General features: G+C 41.6%; 1 long non-coding RNA gene across 1 annotated transcript in view; it reads right to left on the reverse strand.

Moving 5' to 3' along the window:
* LOC144578867 (uncharacterized) overlaps positions 1–16,451 on the reverse strand; it is a 30,301-nt gene extending 13,850 nt beyond the window's left edge. The window contains exon 1 of the long non-coding RNA XR_013525318.1: positions 16,344–16,451. This is a non-coding gene — a long non-coding RNA (uncharacterized LOC144578867). The remainder of the gene's footprint in view (positions 1–16,343) is intronic.
* Between the last annotated feature and the right edge of the window lie 310 nt (positions 16,452–16,761).

Here is a 16,761-nt window from a genome sequence, read left to right on the forward strand (position 1 = left end):
AGGGATGGTGGGGAAACTAGTGGAGATGACAATCTTCACATTAGCATTTGTGCAATTCAAAACCACTGTGAGTTGCCACCTCACATCCATCAGAATAGCTATTACTAAAATGTCAGAAAACAACAGATGCTGGTGAGGCTGAGGAGAAAAGGGAACACTTATACACTCTTGGTGAGAATGTGCATTAGTTCAGCCTCTGTAGAAAGCAGTTTGGAGATTTTTCAAAGAACTGAAAACAGACTACCATTTGACCCAGCAATCTCATTACTGAGTATATATTCAAAAGAAAATAAAGTGTTCTACCAAAAAGACACATGTACTCCTATGTTCATTGGACAATAGGAAAGACATAAAATAAACCTAGGTGCCCATCAATGGTAGATTGAATAAAGAAAATGTGATGCAATCAGACAGCTTATCCATCACAATTAAATTGGCTTCATCCCTAGGATGCAAGATTGGTTCAACATACGCAAATTGATAAATGTGAATCATCAAATAAACAGAATTAAAGGAAAAAACCATGTAATTATCTCAATAGATGCAGAAAAGGTTTTTAATAAAATTCAATATCCCTTCATGTTAAAAACTCTCAATAAACAAAATGTTGAAGAAACATACCTAAAAATAATAAGAGCCATCTATAACAAACTCACAGCCAACATCATACTGAATGGGCAAAAGCTAGAAGCACTCTCCCTTGAAAACAGGCACAAGACAAGGATGCTCTCTCTCACCACTCCTATTCAACATAGTACTGGAAGAGGAAGTCAAGCTATCCCTGTTTGCAGATGACATAATTCTGTATCTAGAAAGCCTCACTGTCTCAGCCTCAAAGCTTCGTAAGCTGATTAAACAACTTCAACAAAGCTTCAGGATACAAAATCATGAACAAAAATACTAGCACTCCTATATACCAACAACGATCAAGCCAAGAGCCAAATCAGAAGTTAACACTCATTCACAATTTCCACAAAAAGATTAAAATACCTAGAAATATGGCTAACAAGAGTGGTGAAAAATTTCTACGTGGAGAACTACAAACCTTTGCTCAAAGAAATCAGAGATAACACAAATAAACAGAAACACATTCCACGCTCACAGATAGGAAGAATCAATATCAGTAAAATGACCATATTGCCCAAAGCAATTTACACATTCAATACTATTTCCATTAAACTACCATTGATATTCTTTATAGAATTAGTAAAGACTATTTTAAAAGTCATGTGGAACCAAAAAAAGAGTCTGAATAGCCAAGGCAATCCTAAGCAAACAGAGCAAAGCTAGAGGCATCACGCTATCTGACTTCAAACTATCCTATAGGGCTATAGTAACCAAAACAGCCTGGTACTTGTACAAGAACAGACATCTAGACCAATAGAACAAAATAGAGAACCCAGAAATAAGACTGCACACCTAAAATGATCTCATCTTCAACAAACCTGACAAATAAGCAATGGGGAAATGATTCCCTATTCAATTACATGGTGCTGGGATAACTGGCTAGCCATATGCAGAAGATTCAAACTGGACCCCTTCCTCACACCATATAAAAAAATTAACTCAGGATGAATTAAAGACATAAATGTAAAACCCCAAACTATAAAAACCCTGTGAGACAGCTTAGGCAATACCATTCAGGACATAGGCATGGGCAAAGATTTCATGATGTAGACGCCAAAAGCAATTGCAACAAAAGCTAAAACTGAGAAATGGGATCTAATTAAAATAAAGCACTTCTGCACAGCAAAAGAAACTGTCAACAGATTAAACACACAACCTACAGAATGAGAGAAAAGTTTTGCAAACTATGCATTCAACAAAGGTCTAATATCCAGCATCTTGAAGGAACTTAAACAAATTTAAAATAAAAAAACAACCCTATTAAAAAGTGGGCAAAGGACATGAACAGACATTTCTCAAAAGAAAACATACACATGGCCAACAAACGTATGGAAAAAAACTCAACATCACTAATCATTATAGAAATGAAAATCAAAACCACAATGAGATACCATCTCACACCAGTCATAATAGCTATTAAAAAGTCAAAAAATAACAGACGCTGGCAAAGTTGTGGAGAAAAATGAACACTATACACTGTTGGTGGGAGTGTAAATTAGTTCAGCCACTGTGAAAGACAGTGTGGTGATTCCTCAAAGACCTAAAGACAGAAATACCACTTGACCCAGTAATCCCATTACTGGGTGTATATACCCAAAGGAATACAAATCATTCTATTATAAAGACACATGCACATGCATGTTCATTGTAGCACCATTCACAATAGCAAAGACATGCAATCAACCTAAGTGTTCATCAGAGATAGACTGGATATAGAAAATATGGTACATATACACCATGGAATACTATGCAACTATAAAAAAAGAACAAGATCATGTCCTTTGCAGGGACATGGATGGAGCTGGAGGCCATTGTCCCTAGCAAACTAACACAAGAACAGAAAATGGAATGCTGCACATTTTCACTTATAAGTGGGAGCTAAATGATGACAACACATGACAGATAGAGGGGAACAACACACACTGGGACTTTTCAGAGGGGGAGTGTGGAAGGAGGAAGAGGAGCAAGAAAAATAGCTAATGGGTACTAGGCTTAATACCTGGGTGATGAAATAGTCTGTACAACAAACCCTATGACACAAGATTATCTATATAATAAACCTGCGCTTGTATACCTAAACTTAAAAGTGAAAAAAAAATGTGGTGCATATACGCAAGGGAATACTACAAAGCCATAAAAAAGGACAAAATCATGTCCTTTGCAGCAACATGGAGGCAGCAGGAGGCCATTATCCTGAGCAAATTAACACAGGAACAGAGAACCCAACACAGCATGTTCTCACTTATAAGTGGGAGCTAAACATTGGGTACTCATGGACCTAAAGATGGCAATAAAGATGCTGGGGACTATTAGAGGGGGGACAAAGGAAGAGGGGGCAAGGGTTGGAAAATTCCTTGGTACCATGCTTACTTTTGGGTGACAGGATACCTCAAACTTCAGCATCACCCCGTATTCTCATAACAAACCTGCACATGCACCCTCTGTAACTAAAATGAAAGTTGAAATTATAACAAAACAAACAAAGCAACAAAACCACTAGCATTTGTAAGCCTAGCAGCACCCCATTGTAAGCCTTAGTGGAGTTACGACTTCACGTTGCAGCACCAAAGCTCTGCGTCCGGAGCAGAGACCATGAGCAGTCAGGGATTCGCTCAGCTAATTCACTTCCTCCACAGACGGACTCCATGGGAGTATTCCCACGGCTCCCATTTTATAGGTGAGGACAGGAAGAAAAAAGAGGGTAAGTGAAAGTTTGCTTGAAGGTCGCTCAGAGGGGGAGCCGATGGTCAGACCAGGTCAGCTCTCCTCTTGGCCAAAGTCTCCTGACTGCTGAGATGAAAACACGGGGAGGTTGGGGGGCTCCTCCAGGGAGGGTTTGGAGAGCAGAAGCTAAGTCAGCCACAGGTTCCTTTTATGTTGAAGGAGTCAAAAGGCCGCGAGGAGCTGCCAAGTGGCACAAGAACCTGCACTAGGTTTGGAATAAGAAGACCCCCCAGCCCCAGCCCGCAAAGGGTGTGCGACACGGCTCTGCCCTCTGCAAAAAGGCGAAATGTAAGAGGCAATTCAAGACGGTTCTTCCACACAGAGCTGGAACATTTAAAACCCAGACTGTGACTTCCCTGCAGCCCTGGCCCAGGCCCTCTCACTGGGAGGTGGCCAGGAGCACAGGCTGTGAAGCCAGTCGGGCGCAGAACCCCGGGGGTGGAAGGCTCCCCTGTGAAAACGCAGGAGGAAAGGCGCAAAGGTTAGTCCCGCTGGCAGGGAGAAGATAAGGTTGGGGGTGGAGAAGGAGAAAGGTGGAGTCAGCCAAAGGCAACAACAGGCCTTTCACAAATGCCTCAGAGCGGCAGTGGGGAGGAGGAAGAAATAAGCCCATTAATAAAGGAGAAGGGAAGGAAATGACTGCTTCAAGAATGTCTGGGGCACTAAACGATTTTGAAAATAAAACTAGAGAGGCCCTGCTTAAATGGCAGGGGATCCACGTCCACCTGACAGCCCTTGGAGCTAACGCTAAGGAAAGACAGCTTGCACCAAGTGGCCTGGGACCTGAGATACAGGAAGCCATCACCTGGAGGGAGAGGCCATCTGTCAAGCCAGTTAGTTCTTTCCACCTCCCCCACTCCCTTCCCCTCCACACCCTTTCTCTTCTTTTCTTTTCTTTTGTCTTTCTACAGTCTCACTGTTTCCCAGGCTGGAGTGCAGTGGTGTGATCATAGCTCACTGCAGCCTCGGAATCCTGGGTTTAAGTGATCCTCCCACCTCAGCCTCCCCAGTAGCTGATACTACAAGCATGTGCCACCAGAGTCAGCAATTTTTAATTTTTTATGTTTTGTAGAAACTGGGTCTCTTTGTTGCCCAGGCTGGTAGTAAACTACTGGGCTCAAGGGGTCCTCTCACCTCAGCCTTCCCAAGGGCTGGGATTATAGGAGTGAACCACTGTGTCCAGCCAAGCTCACTATTTTCTTAGGGAGAAGACATCATAGTGGCAAGAGCATGTGTCTTGCATTGGTTTCCACCAGATTTGAACTCGTCCTACCTCTGTGCCCTCAGGTTATCTTCCTAGCCCCCCTACATGGAAGCATCCTCATCTCTGACATGCAGCAAAGAACAGGCTGTTTTGGGGATTACACCAGAACGTAAGCATGCTCAATAAATGGCAGCTATTTGCATTTACAGGCTCACAATCTCTTCTCTATAAAATCCCAGATCCCAAAAAAATTGAAAACCGAAAGGGTTTCGATAACTCATTTGATAGCAAAGACTGGTCGATCTAAACTCATTTGACAGTTAAAGCTAAACTGCATTGAGAGTAGACTATTTATGTTGTATACTTATAGTTAAATACTGAGCTGCAGAAATACAACTATGTTTGATTAGGGGATGCTACTCCAGACCCCAATAGGGGATGTTATCTAATATGCAGTACAGGCACATTTCTTCTCTGTAATCTGGACAATTCTAAATCATGTTGGTTCAGGGGGTTTCAGAAAACGATTATAGACCTATACCATGGCAAATCTCAGGCCCGCATTCCTCGTCAGGAGCAGCATGGCTCTTGCATGGAATCCTGACCTTAGAACCCAAGAAGAGGATGAGCATCAGAATAAGGCTCCCCTGTATTCCGCAGGGCCTTGGCTCCATCAACCCCACTCAGAAAAATGGCAAGGAGGAGCCCAATTTATTAGCTGTTAATGCTGCTGTGCAATAATCTTGATCTCCAAGTTGCAAAAACCCAGTTGGAAGAGAGAGAAATGTAAAGCGATCATAATGACTACAATACCAAGCACAGAAAATATGAGTTTCATTTAAGTTTCAGGAGTCAGACTGACACTAAAATTCATGAAATTTTAAGAAAAAGGATGCTGCTTTTATTTAGCATTAAGTTTCTTTTTTCTATTGTCGTTTAATTTTGGTCATATCTGAAGAAAAGCTGGATGTGAAGCCAGGATTTAGGGCATCAGGACATGATACAAGTGAGCCCCTGTGTCAGCAGCTTTCGCAGAACAAGGAGAAAGTAAGATCAAGTTGCAATTGGAAATCTGGGGGTACAGGCACCAGGAAAGAAGATGCTCTAACTGGGAGTCAGGATTTGGGGGATGAGGTCAGTGGGGAGGGCAAGTGGGGAGGTAAGAATGTTTAACCATGAAATTGGGAAGAGGTGAACTTGGTAAAGAGAAAAGAGCTGTGTAGGGATAGGCAGGGCCATCCCTGTTGGAGTGGGTGGGTGTCTGTGCTACACACATACCTTACCGGTCCATATTCCCCCCATCTCCAAATCTCTCTCTCTCTCCCCAGGAACCCACTGGAATATCCACATCTGCAGCTGCCATGCTGAAGCAGGACATGTACTCTCCCCAACCTTGGTATATCTTGGGCCCAGGACAGGGCACAGGTAACTATTGCCCCAGCTCACTTTCAACACATCCCTGTGCCCTCTTTCCGGGTTGCAGAGGTCCACCTGCAGGAGGCTCGCTAGCACAGTGGCCAGGAGTGTGACCCCAGAGTTCCCGTGCTAGAATGTGAATCCCAGCCCTACATGACCCTGGTCAGGTTACTTAATATCCCTGAGTTCAGTTTCCCGTTTCATAAAATGGGATGACAGTCACTGTGCCTGACTCCTGTGTTCTGTGAGGGTCAAATGTGACAGATTCTGTCAAGCTGATGTGGGACCCAGAACGGGGTGATTTCCCAATCTGTGGACCCAGTGCCCACTGCTTGGTGGCAGCTCCAGGGCGCCCAGCCATGCCAAGTAGCCCATCATGAGCAGATACCCACAATCCCAGGGAAGATGACTGAACCTGAAGTAAATACAGCATTTTATATTAGGGTCTCCCTGGCCAGCAGCTGTTAATTTGGAGACTCATTATTTTCTTGATCACAGTAAGCCCTCAGTCCCCAGATCTCTCGGCCAAGTAGCTTTGCTACTTCCTTCTCTTCTACCCACAGCAAACTCACGCCTGGCTCCTTTTGCCAGCCTTCAGATGTGGCAGTATCTGTAAATCCCGGCTGGGCATTTTGCTTTGACAGCATTAACAGAGCGGGACAGGGACTGTAGTTACAGGCAACAAAGCGGGAGCACATCTAAGATGCCTGCTCTTTTGGGACTCTTTTGATGCTTCCAAGTTTCATTGGTATAAAGAATTTTAAGAACCTTCTTCAACTTCAGATTAGAAGTTCTAGAAGAGAGGTCATTCGAAAACACCCTTTAGGATTCAAAAAATGGTCACTTTGCCTTTTCCCCCATTCTTAGTTACATCTTGCTTCTTATTTATGTAGAGAGATGTTTCTTTGACTCTCTGAGCACTTGCCTTTATTTCCTGCTTTCAGTGCAGCTGCCTCATCCAAAACGAGTAAGGGCTGCAATCAATGGAAGAGAACTCAGGAGGGCTGGAGGCAGCATCTCTATACCTGGGTCTTAGAAGCTGCCCTCCAAAGACTGGCCCATACACAGCCAAGGGATGACTTCACATGGCCTTATCCCTTCCGGGGCATGTGGAGCGCTGGATCCTAATTCTGAAATGAGTCCTGAGACTGCTTCAGTAAACTTCAACAGTAAGAACTTAAAAAACAGAAGATAAGAAGTAGGAGATATGAAAGAATACATCTATGGAACACACATCACAGATTTAGCAAAAATTAAAAACTTCTTCACTTTGACACTTACCTGAATGCCATCCAGAGAAAATTCAGCACTTTGTGCCAGGCACAATGGCAAGCACTGTATGGCGTCATTCCATTGTGAATCCCACAAGGTGCCTGCTATGGCTGTGGGGACCTGCCTCAGACAGAAGAGAAAGCTGAGGCTCAGAGCTTAGGGAGGCAGGTCTGTGTCGGAGCCAGGTTGTGAACTCAGGACTGTCTGTCCCCACAGCCTGCACCTCACTGTGTGCCTCCCTCAGTCAGCACAATTTTATGGGACCAAGTGTTTTAGTCATGGCACAGAGCAACAGTGAATTTCGAAATATAACTAGACTTCCTTTCTTCTCTTTAAATTAAACTATCTCATAATTGCTTCTGTTTGATCCATTTTGCAATTTTTATTCATTTATTCTCTTATTCAGTCGCTTCCTCATTTGGCGCTCTCTCTCTCTCTCTCACACACACACACACATGCACACACACACGCACACACACACACACATACACACGCATACACACAGAGGAATAACTACTAAAGTCACAGTTCTTGAAAAATTTAAAGTGGAATCTGTTTAAAGTTTGCTTCAAGGTGTAGATTCATGCATTTTACCAGAAGATAAGAGCAAAAAGCAAAAGCGGAGAAAAAAGCGGTTTACAGACACAAGGAAGAGATGGCATCTTACAAGTATAAAGCCTGTTCAATAAAATGTGATTTCATGACGGTCATTTGACATCCCCGGTGTTTTCTTTCCTCTGTTAAGAAAGGAAACGCATGACCGTATCCCTTTTGTTTGTGTGCTGCACTGTGAATTCCTTCGGAGAACTGTGTACAAACTTCTCCATTTACAGGGCGGAGACGAATTTACTTTCCATTTCGGAGAACAACGGAGTCAGACTTCCTTGCTCCCAAGACTTTTGAAAGGAGCGTGAATACTGCTCCTTTGCATTTCTGAGAGAGGGCAGAACCGGGTCATTGTGGTGCTTGACAGGGGCCCACGATAACTGTCTACAGATATTTAAAGGGTGTAAATGAAGACTTGATTGCTTTAAGACATCTTGGTACTAACTTCGTTTATTAAAGATGCAGAAGAGTCAGATGAGGTATTTCAGAGCCCCAAGCCCCCAGAAACATTTTACGGGGCTGGGGGTATGACCCGCCTAGTGAGTGGAACTTGAGCACTGAGTGGAGAGGGCCTTTGGGGACTGTATCCCGGACGAGGACACAGGACCATGGATGAGACCAGTCTCATTGTGGCCTCTGCAAAGACCTGGAAAGTGAGAACAATCACAACTTAATGGCATTCTGGAGCAGGGGAAGATATTCATTAGCACTCCAGTGAGGAGAGAGAAAAAGCAGAAAGAAGCTCGAAGGAGAACAGACTTGAGCTCAGGGAAATGGAGAGTATCCAGCCTGTAGACAGAGACTTCATTCCGCTTCGTTCTTGAGTCTGGCTGTCCACCTTTCTTGTGCCTCTCTGTTCTTTGTGTCTTCCTTGGAAACGGGATGAGAACAGGGTGAAGGCTCTCAGAGCAGTTACACTGTATTCCTTTTTGGCAACTCCAGTGAAACCCTCTGATGAATTTGGAACTATTGATTGTGATAAAGTTATTAAGGTTAAAGTTTCTTGGAACACTGATGGACATCACATATCCAGATAGCAGGCCCCCATTAATATGGATAATTGAATTTGGGAGATAAAGACACTATTTCGGGGGGCAGCTGTTGCAGAAGAAAATGAAAACACATGGAAAGGAATCATGTCAAGCTTTACATCCAAGTTGAAGAGCAACTATACAGAACTTCGATTTTTTAATAACCTGTAAATGGTCTCAGAGAAATGGTGAATTGATGAAGTCTTTTGACTGGAGTAAGTCACATAATTAAGAGATTATTTGTAATAGACCCAGTCCACTATGGGGTATTATCCGAAGCAAAAACCAAACCAAACCCTCCAGATCAGATGGCATGAAGATGTAGACAGCGTCTCTTATGCCTTATGGAAGAAGTGCCTGATGATTTCTTTGCAAACTCTGACTAGCGTAAGCCCTAAGCAAGAGGCAAATGTCTTAGTGTTGCCCAAGTGCTATAAATGAAGTTAAATGGGAACATACGGTTGACATTTCTATAGGAGTACATGTCTGCCAGAAGATTAATAATCACTTGTTCCTTAATATTCATAACATCCCTCTGAAGCAGAATTTCCCACACTGGGACTGGGAGGCCTCAGGAATGGTGGAGGAATTTCAAGAGAGTCATGGGGATTGGAGCTGTAGTATTTCAAACAGCTCTCTGGTAGTGATGGAAAATTGCAGGCTGGATGAGGGAGTATCGTGCTCCCTGTACCCTGTGTTCACTGGGCTTCTCCCCCTCTGAGGCCTGGGGCCTCTTGTCCGGACCAGACCTGCTTCGTTGCAGGAATCCTAGGATTCTTTTTCCACTCTCCTGTCCTTGAGTCAGTGCCAGTTTCTACTCTCTGTTCTGCAGGTTTCAGGCCTGTATTTGAATCCCAGATTTGGTCCTTGCTTCCTGGATGACCCTGGCAAGTTTCTTACCCTCTTTGAGCCCTGAGTACAACACTGAAAATGTTGGATGATCATTTCCGTGGCGCAGTTGTGAATAAGATACCACCTTTAGCACATCATCAGCGTCCAGTGATTAGTAGCAGTAGTTATTCGTTCCCTTTGTCTTTCCAGGTACTTCTTGGATGGTTCAAAAAACAAGTACAAGAATCTTTTCGTTTTGACAACTGTCTTCTGAATCTCTGATGAAAGCAAATGGAAGATACATACCCGTGGAATAGTAAAAATAGATAACATTACAAAGATTTCAATACAGAGTACATTGATATCATCAGGCTTACTCACCCTTGCACAGTTTATTGCTTTGGAATGTCTTGCAGACATAGGTCACTGAAAACTGTATTTGACCTGTGTCCCTGATTTTACCCCCAAAGACTTCTGTTTTAGCAGAGGCTGGACTTTTATTTTCCAGGACAGTCTATTTTCCTGGATAATATAATCAAAGTATGATAAGATTTTTTGGGGGGAGGGGAGCAGGACAGTAGGGACTCCTTGTCCCAAAAAGAAAACCTACACCTTCAGGTGTGCTGGTGGCCATTGCATCAGGACCCTGCCCTTCACACAGGTTGTCCCATCCTGAAATGTCTTCACATTTTCTTATTTCCCATATTTTAGTCTTTAAACTGGATCGAAGGAGGAGGTTGAAGTTACAGCATTCGATGAGAGTGATAATGAGGGTGGCATGTGCAGTTCAACTGTAGTCTTTTACTATAGAGTATCCCTGTGCTAAAGGAAAGCCTTGTGTGATTACAGTTCCAGAAGACTGAGGAATTCAACGACTCAGATACTCAGTAACAATTAAAAGCTTCATTATTTAGCATTTCAGCAAAGCAGGGAGGAGAGTGATTTCCTCATGTGCAGCCCTGCTTGCCTCTGTCTGTCCCTGCAGGAGGAGAAGCAAAACTAAAAGTTGTCCCTCATCCATACAATATTATATTTAAGGAAAATTCCTGCCTGCTTAGAATGTAACCCTGGCCACCACCCTCTTCCCCATTCAAATGTCTTGCAGACAGCTACTTCAGAAAGCACTGACCTGACTTAGAGATGAGTAGTATTCAAAAAGGAACACACACAGTATCTATAGATGAAAAGAGGATAAATGAAACAAGAAAACAAATTCAGTTTAAAAAAGCTTCACTAGAAAAATATTGCCACAAAACAGATGACATTTATGACCCAACATACTGTCATGAATGTAAAAATTAAAAAAAAAACTTAATGAAACAATCACCTTAAGAAACAGGAGCTAAAACAAAAACCAGATATACAATAGTTCAGGAAATATTTAGCAAGACAATAGGAGGTGAAATACAAATTGGCAGAACTTAGCAAAAATGACAGCCTAGAAACCAAGACCACAGTGGAAGTAGCAGAATGGAGACCCGGATTCTGCTGGAAACTGACCATATCCAAGTCCACAAAGAACATGTTACTAAACTTCAAAAATTAGACTGAGTCCAAGAAAGCTTCTCTGATCACAATGGAATTCATCTAAAAACTAATAATAAAAAGAGTAAAAAAGAAAAAAATTCTACCACCTGGAAATGCTAAAACATTCTTTCATGTGCAACTCTTCCATTAGGGATATATTTTTAAAAATAAAACAAATTAAGGGATATATTTTTATAAATGAAAATAATTAAGCTAGTAAGTATCAGAACCCATGGGACAGAGCTAGGGCAGAATTCTGGGGAAAACTTAAAGGTTTAATATTTATATTATTATAATGGAAAGAAAGAAAACATCTAGGCATAGTTTTTTTAAAGTACACATTTTGGTAGAAAGGAATGTGAGATGTGAGCAAAAAAGAGATAAAAAAATAATTTTTTAAAGTATAAGAGTAAAAATTTAACACAAAATATAAATTATATAAAATGCAACTTCAAAATGTTATTGAGGAAAAAAATTAAAGAAATGGGAAGGCGTACCAAGTAGGAAGAATTAAAGCAAAAACTGTAACTCTCCCAGAGATATCTAGAAATGGAATGCTAAGCCAATAAAAATACGGGATTTAAAAAACTAGATAAGCTGTTACTAAAACTTATAAGAAAAATCAACAGACATTACTCCATGTCTGATCATAATGGACTCAGTTATTTAGATTAATTCTTCCACTTAAAACCATGAATATGTGGATAAAATATTAAACGAAGTTGATTTTAAAAGCACTGAAAAGCTGACAAGATAATCAGGACTTGCCATGCAATTAGGTTTTGTCCTGATTGGATTTTGCCCATGGCTGATCATGTTAAGTTGAGTTGGCTGTGGTTTTCACGGATTCTCAGAATGAAGAAGACAGAAGTCAAAGGCCAGGACTCACCCAGGGCAGGAAGGAGGGCCTTATAGGAGGCCTTTGCCCCATGTTAAGCTGTGACTCCCAAGGGCTTCACCCTCAGGGTAAGGGCAAACCAAAGGTAAACCTGCTCCCCTTCCCTCCCCTCCCTTTTACTTAGTGCCGAGGTAACTCTCTCATGGTCGGGGGACCATGAGAAGAGGAAAGGAAAACAGAGAAAAGGAAAAGAAAACCTGTCCCTGATAGGATGTCATCACTCAGTCATTGGCCGGCAGCATTTGCCCATATGCTGGCCAAATACATGTCTTTGAAATGAGCCAAGAAACTTTGAGCCGTTAATTTAAAGTGATACGCAACTGTAGCATCCCCAAGCACCTGGCAGAAGCAAATGCTAATCATCTCTAGAGGCAGATAGTTTCATCCTACACCTCAGGGATGTTGTATGAATGACTTTTCAAGGGCAGTAGGCAGTACAGTTGAAGACTGCCAAACACTAGAAAACAAAGAACCCATACCTAATGCCAAGAAAACAGACAGCAGAGGGGAGTTAGACAACTGCAGCTGTTTGAATAATCAGACACAGTGTACAAAAAACTATGTTAATTTTATTTAAATAAATGAAAGATAAGATTTAAAATATCTACAAGACATAGAAAACAATAAAAATTGACATTGTGGGTTCGGAAAAGATCAACTAGCACTTCTAAAATTAGAAATAGAGTAACAGAAAATGAAAAGTCAATGAATGGTTGTGGTGGCAGATTAGACACTGTGGAAGAGAGAATTAGAGAACTGAAGAAAATGTGAATAAATTGTAAAAATTACAGTGCAGAGAGGCAAAGAAATGAAAAATATAGCAGAGTGGTAAAGAGACATAGAGAACAGAGAAAGAAGGTCTGTTTTCTCCAAGAAAGTCTTTCTTCCCTTTCAAAAGTGTAATTATTGTTTCAGAAGATGAGAAAAAAATGAGGTGGTAAGTTATTAAGAGAATAATAGTAACTATTAAAGATAAGTGAAAAGAAATTTGTAGCAAGACACATCACAAAGAAACTGCAGAATATGTAAACAAAGAGAAAATCTTAAAAGCAGCTAGCTAGAGTTGGGGTGCAGTGGAGTCTGATAATTAATGAAGAAGACTACCATACCAGGTGTCAGAATGCATTGTAAAGTGGTATTGGCGTGTGGGTAAGTAGATAGAAATACATATGGGAAATTAGCATATAACAAAAGTTGGTAGTTTGAATCAGTAGAGAAAAGGCAGCTTGAGTCAATGAATGATATTAAAATATGTAGACCTCTGAAAAAATATGTATATACTGAGATTCCAATGGACCCAAAGTTTAGAAAGAAAAAACCTCATAAGAGTACTAGAAGAAAAAATAGAATATACTTTAAAAATAAATTCAGAATAGTAAAGGCTTTTCTACATATAATAAAAAACTGGGACCATAAAATAATATATTGATAACTTTCACTACCAAAAAAATGTTGTATGTCTTGTATAATAATATTATGTACACTTGTATAATAATATACATGAATAAAAAACAATGAACTAGAAAAAAACTTGTGTAACTCATTCACTAATTAAAGATAAATTCTCTTTAGATGTGTGAAGGACTTGTACAAATCACTGTGCAAATACTAATCAAAGGTAAGATGGCCAAAAGCTATAAAGCATTTCACCAAAAAAAAAAAAAAGTGAAACTATATTTTAACCATATAAAAAGATACTCAACTCTGTTCATAAAAAGGGAAATGCAAATTTAAACTAAATGTGGTACAACTGCTCAATTATCAAACTGGAAAAGATGAAAACATTTGACAGTACCTGTGCTGGCTGTGATGTAAGGAAGTGAGTTCTCTCATGCATCACTGGTGAGGATGTAACTTGGTACTATCTTCTTAGATCAAGGTTTTAAATCATGTGCCCTTTAGCCCAGAAACTTTGCTTCTAGAAATTTATCTTACAGTTATATTCACAAATACATGAAATGAACTCACAATCATTCATTACAACATTGTAAGAAAGGAAAGCTTAGAAGTAACCTAAATCTTTGTCTGTGGGGTCTTATTAGCCTTCTGCCACAGTGCATTTTTCATTTTCCTGTCGTACCACTCACATCCACATTACATGGCACACTTATTCTACCCCTTGGTTCTGAACAGTCCCAGGTTTCCAGGCTTGTAGGAAATGAGGAGAGGAGATGCTGCTGAAAGTAGAACCATTGACAACGGGCAGCTGTTGGCTTGATGACGAAAAGACAAACTACAGAAACAGCCAAAGAACTTCAAAACTCCTCTTCATTCCACTCAAACAGCCCATCAGAGACTCATTCCTGAGCTTTGATCTGTCACAGTGACCGACCCTGTCAGCCCTTCTGCTGTGGCCACCACTACCCCTTCTCTCTCAGGGCTCTCTCCTTACGGTGTGAGGCTGCCATTCAGGGCCCCTTCCCCTCGGGATGCCCTGTCTCCACCATGCTGACAGCACTCCTGGTGGCCCCCAGGCTCTGCCCTCCTTTTCTGTCTTCTTCCTGGAGTCCATCTCTCCTAGTGCTGTAGCCTGCTCCTATGGCTTCACATGTCATTTGCAATGCACCCATATCCCCAAATCCAAAGCACCCCCTCTCTTGTAAATTTTACCTCTAATTTTAGTTTTCAATTAAAAACTGTTTTTAACCCAATCTTTAAAGTGCCTTGCAAATGCTCTTCCTCTGCATGAAGACTTCCTTATTCTCACTGGTGGGATTGTGGCAGCCCACTTCCCAATCCCTGCCCATGCTTTATGGGTGTAATACTAACCCTCGGGGGGCAAAAATGGGTTATTGGAAGAGGGAGCAAAAAATTTGATTCCTTTAATGTGTAATCACAGACTGTACACCCCTCAGAGTATGTATATCAACAGATATATAGTATATCTGTAATGTCAAAGTCTCCTGGGGGCAGGGCAATTAGGAAAAAAAAGTTTTGAAAGGCTCCTTATGAAGGGGTGAGCATGAAAGGAAGGTTGGGAAACATTACTCTTGACATTTGCACCAAGATGTCAAGGAGACACGCCAAGTCCAGCTTGTTCAAAACCTAATGAGCTCCCCTCCCTCATCTCACTCCTGATTCCCCAACCCACACCTCCTCCTATACCCTCATCACAGTTAATGTCATGGTCAGTCAGCCAGTGCCCATACCAGGGTCATCAGTGATAGTTGATGTACTTTCTGTCCTCACATTCTATATCTAATCATAGTGTATTATTAGTCCTTTTTCACACTGCTGATATATACCTGAGACTTAGTAATTTATAAAGAAAAATAGGTTTAATGGACTTATACACAGTTCCACATGGCTGGGGAGACCTCGAAATCATGGCTGAAGGTGAAAGGCACATCTTACAAAGGTGGCCAGCAAAGAGACAATGAGAGCCAAGCGAAAGGGTTTCCCCTTGTAAAAGCTCAGATATCATGAGACCTATTCACTACCACAAGAACAGTGAGAGGGAAACCATCCCCATGATTCACTTGTCTCCCACTTGGTCCCTCCCACAACACATGGGAATTTTGGGAGCTACAATTCAAGATGAGATTTGGGTGGGGACACAGCCAAACCATAACACATACTAAGCCTTCCAGGTTGTACTGCCACCATTTCTCTTGCATCTGTCCCTTGCGCCATGCCAGCCATCTGCCTGAGTTTAGGGCCAGGTCACCTCTTGCCAGGAGCACTGCAGGTGGCCTTCCAAACTATTTTCATAAACTCCTCACTCCAATCTATCTGTCATTCTGCCACTAGAGAGAACTTTCTAGATCACAAACTCATGATTTGATGTTCGTGTATTTGAAGTTTGATTTCAGTTTGCTTCAAATAGAAAGTCTCTAGAATAAAAGATATCAGCATTTTTTCAGATCCCTTTCCTGTACTTCTCTACAGTCATGCTCTGTTCTACCACATTTGACTGCTGTGCCTTCCCTGGAATTCATTCTATGTGTTCATATCTGTCCTTTTTGTATCAAATCTTCTCAGAATTCCTTTTTCCAGTCTTTTCACCTGAACTCCTATTCCTACTTCAAGGCCCACTCAAATGTTCCATTTCTGTTGAGGTTCACCTTATGTGATTCCTGGCAGAAACACTTGCTGCTCTCCTTCTGCTTCTGCAGTACAACACACATGTTTATATAACAGGGAATGGACCACACTGCTTTTTAGTTGACCCCTTTCCCATGTGAATTTGAAGGAGAAGGATACTTACCAAATCGACACAGGTTTTGAGAAAAATACTCCTACATGCAAAGTGTTGTGCTGGACATTGGAACAGCAGACACGAGTAAAGAAGGCTTGCCTTCATGAAGTTTGAAATCTGGTGGGAAAGACAGGTATTCAGCAAGTCAGTTTAACAAATGATCATTTAAATACTGCTGTGACAAGGGCTACAGTGGAACAATACAGGATGCTGTGAAAGAAAAAAACAGAGAAATCCACCTTCCCCCAAAGGGACTGACAGAGCTTCTCTGGAGAAAAGACCTTTAACCTAAGACCAGAATGAGTTAGCCGGTGAAGAATATATTCCAGGGTGAATATATTTCAGGCAGAGGGAATGGCACTTGAGGATACGTTGTGATGAGACAGAGCCTGAGATCACTGAAGGCCAGAAGTAACAAAACAAACAA

The sequence above is a fragment of the Callithrix jacchus genome, chromosome 13 (assembly GCF_049354715.1).
Source record: "Callithrix jacchus isolate 240 chromosome 13, calJac240_pri, whole genome shotgun sequence".
Taxonomy (NCBI): Eukaryota; Metazoa; Chordata; class Mammalia; order Primates; family Cebidae; genus Callithrix; species Callithrix jacchus.